Source organism: Mus caroli, unplaced genomic scaffold, assembly GCF_978045245.1.
Source record: "Mus caroli unplaced genomic scaffold, Mus_caroli_1 scaffold_15, whole genome shotgun sequence".
NCBI lineage: Eukaryota > Metazoa > Chordata > Mammalia > Rodentia > Muridae > Mus > Mus caroli.
In genome coordinates, this window is record NW_028227270.1 from 113,467,996 (window position 1) to 113,475,629 (window position 7,634).

Sequence of the window (7,634 nt, forward strand, 5' to 3'; positions counted from 1 at the left end):
TATATTTATTCTATATTCTATATTTTCACTAGAAGCTGTATTTGGCATCTATCAGGGAGATGCTGGAAAAATGGTTAAAAAGAATCAGTTTACACATTTACATTTGTGCTACAATGTGTAATGCCTTTAACCAACCTCACTTCAGGAGTAAGCAAGCCTTGGAGTAGAGGATGAACACGCTCATTTCAGTATCTGGAGCTCATAAAACTCATAAAACTCATAAAAGCCTTCACTCTACCCTAACAGTGGGACTCAAGATCTGAAGACTAAACATCCAGGACCTTTGCTAGAGTCTGAGAAACTTGAGGCCACAGGGTCATTTTTTGTTTCAAAACTGGAGGGTAAAATGGGGGATCTAGAGAAACATAGCCTATCAGCTCTGCACAGAATCATGGGTCAAACATGGCAGAGAAACTGACAAACACAGTCCAGACACTGGAAAACAACTGTGATTAATAAGCTTAATGGCTCTACCAGCAAAATACATGCTGGGTATGAACAGCCAGGCAATTTACGCAGGAAGACAGAAATGATTAGAAAGACTCAAAAGGAAATGAGTCTTAAACCTCCATCGGAGCAATGGTTTTTGTATGGACCCATCAACAGAGTGGACTATAACGAAAATCTGTGGGCATCTCTCTTTGCAGCTGACCAGCAGTGCCCTGGGTTTCTTAGTGACGTGCCTCTGTCCTGTCCAAATCTCTTAGGGAAGATAATATTGGCCTGTCCATTCACACTCCTTTAGGAAGGGCTGCGTTAACCTAGACACTGTCTATATGGCTGTCCTCAATTGCTTTCTATTCCTGTGGTTAACACCATGACAAAAAAAAAAAAATTAAAGGGAAAAAGAATTATTTCACCTTGTAGCTTACAGTCCACTGCTGTGAGAAGTCAGAGCAGAAACTTGAGGCAGGGACCTGGGGGCAGGATGCAGAGGCCATGAAAGAATGCTGCTTCCTGGCTTTCTTGCTTCCTCTGGCTTTCTCAGCCAGAGGTTCTTATACTGCAAAACCATTTTCACAGTGCCCTGGGTCCTCACCACCAGAAATCATTAATTAAAATCAAGAAAATGCCCCCACAGATTTGTCCATGAGATCAGTTTGATGAATTCATTTCTCAATAGAAGTTTACTCTTCCCAAATGACTCTAACTTATGTCAAGTTGACAAAGTCCTCACTAGCACAATGACCAAGTAGGTTGAAGTGACAAGCTGAGAGAGGAAATGTCTGAAGTACAACCATTGTCATGGCTTTAGCTATTTTTAAATATCAAATAGTATTGATTTTCTATTTTTCTATCTTGTTAACTGAGTCAACTCACACATCAGTATTAGAAATGATCCACTTGATCCAGGAAAATAAAAGGTCTTACAACAGCTATTAGACCTTTAACCAACTGTGGTGGCTCATATCTGTAATCCCAGCACTTGAGAGTCTGAGAAGGAAAGATCACCCTAAGCTCGAGGCCAGTGTGGTATGCACAGTGAGGTCTACTACAGCTTGGTTTACAGGGTGAGATAGTGTCTCAACAAAACCAAATGAATTGCTATCAGAAAAGCTTCAGAGAAATAATTTTGTACGCATCAAATATAAATTAAGAACCATGAACTTCAGTTTAAGGTAGGGAAGTGCAACTCAGTAAGAGAGCACTTGACTGAGCTGCATGTCAGAGGAGTGGGTGCTAAAATAGGGAGTGTGGACGAGCATCTGTGTAGAGCACAGTGACTATGGGGGAGGGCTTGTGTAGAGGACAGTGACTATGGGGGAGGGCTTGTGTAGAGGACAGTGACTATGGGGGAGGGCTTGTGTAGAGGACAGTGACTATGGGGGAGGGCTTGTGTAGAGGACAGTGACTATGGGGGAGGGCTTGTGTAGAGGACAGTGACTATGGGGGAGGGCTTGTGTAGAGGACAGTGACTATGGGGGAGGGCTTGTGTAGAGGACAGTGACTATGGGGGAGGGCTTGCATAGAGGACAGTGACTATGGGGGAGGGGTTGCATAGAGGACAGTGACTATGGGGGAGGGGTTGTGTAGAGGACAGTGACTATGGGGGAGGGCTTGTGTAGAGGACAGTGACTATGGGGGAGGGCTTGTGTAGAGGACAGTGACTATGGGGGAGGGGTTGTGTAGAGGACAGTGACTATGGGGGAGGGGTTGTGTAGAGGACAATGACTATGGGGGAGGGGTTGTGTAGAGGACAGTGACTATGGGGGAGGGGTTGTATAAGAGGACAGTCACTATGGGGGAGGGGTTGTATAGAGGACAGTCACTATGGGGGAGGGGTTGCATAGAGGACAGTCACTATGGGGGAGGGTTTGTGTAGAGGACAGTGACTATAGGGGAGGGGTTGTATAAGTAGGGGTAACCAGAGGACTCAGAGCACTGGCATTAGTATTGTGTCAGGCTGCAGATGCTTTCATAAAAGTAAGGAGAGAACAGATACTAAGAATTAACTGCCATCGTTGCCATGGAAGAGCAGAAATTTACAGTGACATCAGGTACAGGAAGGTCACTGTTATATTTAATAACTGCTGTCTGTGGTGAGGACCGAGGGATGATTTCTAGACACAAAATGACCAACTTTATGTCCCCCATCATTCTCCCAATGTTCTTGGATTATTTACTCCTCTGTCTATTGCGATTTTGCTTTTCCCTATCAAATCTTGATTCAATACTAAATTGTGGTCAAAATCAGTATAGTCATTTCAAATATTACTCATTATTATCTTGCTTTCTCTAAGCAGAAGGAAGAAATACCTATTCATAAGTTAAAAGTGTATGTGTGTTCTCAGTGACAAGCCACTTATTTGTGTACTCACATAGGAACCCAATTTCTAGTTATTCCTGAAGATATAGAATAGATTCTTAATTGATAAGACTGTTTTAAAATTCAGCATTATAATAATATATTTATTGTTTTGAACAAATAAAATATTTCAATTAATTCTATTCCCTTCTAATTTTTCTAATAGTTGCCCTGTGGCTATCTGTTTAAGGCTGCCAGCTATAAAGACAATCAAAAGAGGAAAGAACTATTAACTCTCTACCAGCCTATTAGTGATGGGAAGCAGATGAAGAGCTCACAAACTCATAAATTAATATGATATTTTAAATGCAATATGAGACATATATGCTATATATAATATTACATGCATATTTAAAGATAATCTATAGGCATGATTTCACCTTTTAGCACATAGTATTTGATGTCAATTTCCAAATAAATACTTATTCAATAAATTTCTTAATATTAATTTTTAGCTTTAGAAATTCCTCTTGTTGTAAGCCCCATAGACTAAATTTTCAGCACTCGAAATGAAAAAGAAACAACAACAACAACAAAAAAATTCCTGCACCTGTAATTTTCTTTGTTTATTTTGATTGTTTAAATTTTTTTTTTACTTTCACTCTTTAACTGTTTTATAAATGCCTGTGTTAGATTTTTGTCGCTTTTACCCACACCCCATACCTGTCTCTATCTCTACCTTCTTGTTCTGAACAACCCGGAGCACCTCAGTGAGAAGTGAGTGTTATGAAGCCCCTCCCCCCACACGTGGTAAAATGGTGACAGGCACAATGTGAGCAGGTATCCAGGTCCGAAGAGGATTCAAGGAATGACTGAGTCATATCTTGATGATACTGATCTCCAATCTCTGGCTTCTCCATCCTTCCTGTACCTTCTTCCGTATTCGCTCAGCCTCACAGAGAGGTAGGGAGAGGAAGGACGCCCGGTTCACAGTTACTTATTCTCTACACATTGAACACTTATGAGTTTCTGTGCTAACCACTGCCCACTGCCAAAAATCTTCTCTCTGGCAACAGCTAAGAGCAGCATTCATCTATGGGATAAAAATCTGGGTATTTACAAGGAAGTTTGACACCACTACATATTTATTAATACAATTTTAAATTAAATATAAAATTAAAATTATAATTTACTTTTATCTATAATTCAATTTTATTTTTTGCCATGTATACATGTTTATGCATCTTCCCAGTTTTCTGTTGTGTTTTACAAATAACAGCCTCTCAGAGTCCAGATAAGCCAAGCATCTCCTGGTCTGTCACAGAGTGTCACCAGTCCTGGGCGGTTTCATTTTTCATTAGCATCGCCCCCAAGGGAGCTCAGATCAACCAATTTGCTTCTCAGTAACTTCTCTGATAGGAGATCGGATGGAAAGGGAAGCTGTAACTATTAATGTGGGTGAAATCGGAATAGCATTTGTTGTGTATTCTCCTTGCTCGGGGTTAGTTAGTATAGGGAAACAAGAGTTACCTTCATCCATCTTCCCTATGAATCCTTCCTATCTCACACTCCATGATGAGTAAACAGTGGTCAGTTAAAACTCACCTTCACATAGTTTTCTTTTAAGTTTTGCTAAAGGCGGGAATAATAAAGAAAAAACTTGTAACAATCTTTGAGTGATTCTTACAGAATTCAATAGTGACAGATGCATTGGCCACAGTTCACCACCAGAGAAAGGATACAGAGACAGGCTATCTATCACAGCTTCTACTCTAAAATGCCACAATCAAGGACATTTAAAAACTGAAACACTTCCTCTTACTATGCTTGGCAGAAATACTAGATTGAAATAGATTAATAGTTAAGCCCATGTTAAGCCCATGTGACACACAAGTCTTTACCTCTTAGATCATGTAACTATATACACTTTCCTTAGCACAAATCTCCAGGTGCCTGTGTCACTGATGGCTACAGGTATAATATATTCTCTAGGCTCCTGTGGGTGAAGAATCCCTACGTGGATATAAAATCCTAGGATAGTTCCTCAAATGCCTCTTTTCACCTTTCAATCAGTTAACCAACTAATAACCTTATTTGATGCATTGTCTCTATGAAGGCATGATGGGAGGGGGAGGGTTCTTTGACTTGAATGGAACACTCAAAAGCTCTCTCACACCCGAGCAAATCTTATGCAACAAAAGGGTTTCCTCCACAATGCATGTCTCACACTTGTGCTTAGCAACAGAGCGCAGCACTTTAGTCCTGTGCCAGAAGGGACAAAATCAGCAGGAAAATGACAAAAATTCAAAACCTGGGACTAGAATGTGCATGAGGAGTGTTGCTCACAATGGAAAACCATATTGAGGACCACTTTGTCTCTTTGTATGTATTTTTTTCTTACTGCTCTGTACAAGTCCACAAAACAATTTTGAAGGCATTATAACTACAGATGTGCTTATGAATGCATTCTTCACACAGGTAAATAATCTGAAAATACAAAGATTGGTGTCTTACCCCTAATGTGACCCCCAAATATTTATTGCATGCCCTTGCATAAACACAGACATAGCTCTGGGCTTTCTAACATCTGATAATTTAGAATTTTAAAGTATACTTGGATCTATAAATGCTGGGTAGGGGATTGTGAGACCCATTTTCACCTGGATGGTGTCTGAAGGGTGATGTAAATGCCTTGCTTTATGTAATTTTGATGGCCTCCCTCCTACTTGCCCAAGTTAATGTGAATATCCATACTGGATTGCAATAAATGATTATAGACTACTGCAACTTGTGTAAGATCCATGTAACAGACCAACTCTCAGAAATAATGCAGGACACAAAGAGACCCGGAAGGGGCTCCCAAGACATAAACTGCCATTGTTTCTCTAATTGCTGAAGAATGTTGCTTTCTCTCTTTACACCTATTTTAATCATTTGAGAAAACAGTGAATCCCCCTACCTATCTTCCAGGACTCAGAGGACATATAAAATCCTTTAAGACACAAAGGCACTAACAGAGCATTTACTACTTGGACTTTGAAATTACACAGGATGCAACATCAGACCCCATGAGAACGTCTTCAGTTCTGCATGTAAATAAGTGAAAAATTAAGAATTACAGATCACAAGAAATATTTTTTCCGGTTTTGTAGTGTTCGCGGATACTCATGGTTAGTATTAATAGTGGTATCACTACCCTAGCACTGATTCTAGATTTATAAACAGGTTGAAACTGTTTATAAGATCTCTTTATGTCTTCACACACAATAGAGGATTAAAAACCAGAGTATTTCATGAGTCAGTATTAATTAATGTTCCTGTAGCTACAGCTGTTTTTTTGGCATTCCAGATAAGCTTATGGGAGAAATATAGTTAATGGGCAATTCATTTTCAAATTATGCTATTTTTTTAATCCATCAATTTGCTTGACAGCTGTATTCAGCTATTATCCAAAAAAAAAAGCACACCCCCATCCATGAGGTGACAATCTGCAACACCCCTATTCAAGAAGATGCAAAGTGCAACTTAATTGCAAAACTGCTTCATCCTCAGTGAGGAATTGAAAACTAAACAGGGCTCTGTCCCTGTTAAGAATACAGTGTTTCAGGAAATGCTGAAGACCTTCAGAAATCAGTTCTGCTAACTCCTTCATTGACATTTGCCTGGGACTTACTCCCAGCACTTGTGTGCTGCCAGTCAAAGTGACAATGACTATGACAGTCAGAGAATGAGGGACCTTCAGAGAGACTTAGCATAGAGTGCCAAGTGTCCTTGTAGGACCTGTCCCTCAGACACACCCCCCCCCCAGTTGTCTTTGGAAATCTTTTTTTTTCTTTTTCTTTTTCTTTTCTTTTCTTTTTAATTTATTTTTTTACACTTCATATTCCATTCCTCGCCCATCCCATCCACCTTCCAACTGCTCCACATCCCAAACCTCCTCCCCAGCCCACAACCTTCTCCTCGTGGATCTCCCCACCCCCCGCCCCACCTCACTCCCACCTGACCTCTAAAATCCCTGGGGCCTCCAGTCTCTTGAGGGTTAGGTGAATCATTTCCAAATGAACACAGACCCGGAAGTCCTCTACTGTATGTGTGTTGGGGGTCTCCAATCATCTGGTGTATGTGGTCTGTTTAGTGGTCCATTGTTTGAGAGATCTCGGGGGTCCAGATTAATTGAAACTGCTGGTCCCCCTACAGGATCTCCCTTCTCCTCAGCTTCTTTCAGCCTTCCCTAATTCAACAACAGGAGTCAGCTGATTCTACACTTGATCTTAGCCAAAAGGCCAAGAAGCGATGTGTCAGCTGATTTTTTGGTTGGGTGCAAGTATCTGCATCTGACTCTTTCAACTGCTTGTTGGGTCTTTCGGAGGGCAGTCACAATAAGTTCCTTTTTGTGAGCACGCCATAGCCTCAGGTCTTAGGACCTCCTCTTGAACTGGATCCCACTTTGGGCCTGTTGCTGAAATCTTAAAAAGCACTTATAAAATGGACAAAAAAATTATTGCTTTTGTATTACCACCCTTTCCTAAAAATATCAAAGAATTTCAGTAACATACTGTTTCTTCCAAGGAAACAAATGTCTGTTAGATTGTATAACATATGTTTACATGTGTGAGACTTCAAACTGGCAATATGCTTTCTAAAGCCTTTTTAGCTTATTCTTTGAGGATTGACTATATGCATACAGCAAATCTTGATCACACTCATCCTCAACTCTTTCCTCTAACTCCTCACAACTTAACACACAGTCCTCTCACCAGTATTAATGTCCTCTTTTTTAGAAAAAAAATTATAACTTACTGAATTCAGTTAGTGCTTCCTGTGTATGCATGAGATTAAAGTTATTACCTGCTAGGTACCATACCCCTAAAAATATGTCATCTTTCAT

At 40.3% G+C, this 7,634-nt stretch overlaps 1 pseudogene; it reads right to left on the minus strand.

Annotated features, from left to right (window-relative positions):
* Positions 1–6,896: 6,896 nt before the first annotated feature.
* On the minus strand, positions 6,897–7,041 carry LOC115029170 (U2 spliceosomal RNA; annotated as a pseudogene).
* Between the last annotated feature and the right edge of the window lie 593 nt (positions 7,042–7,634).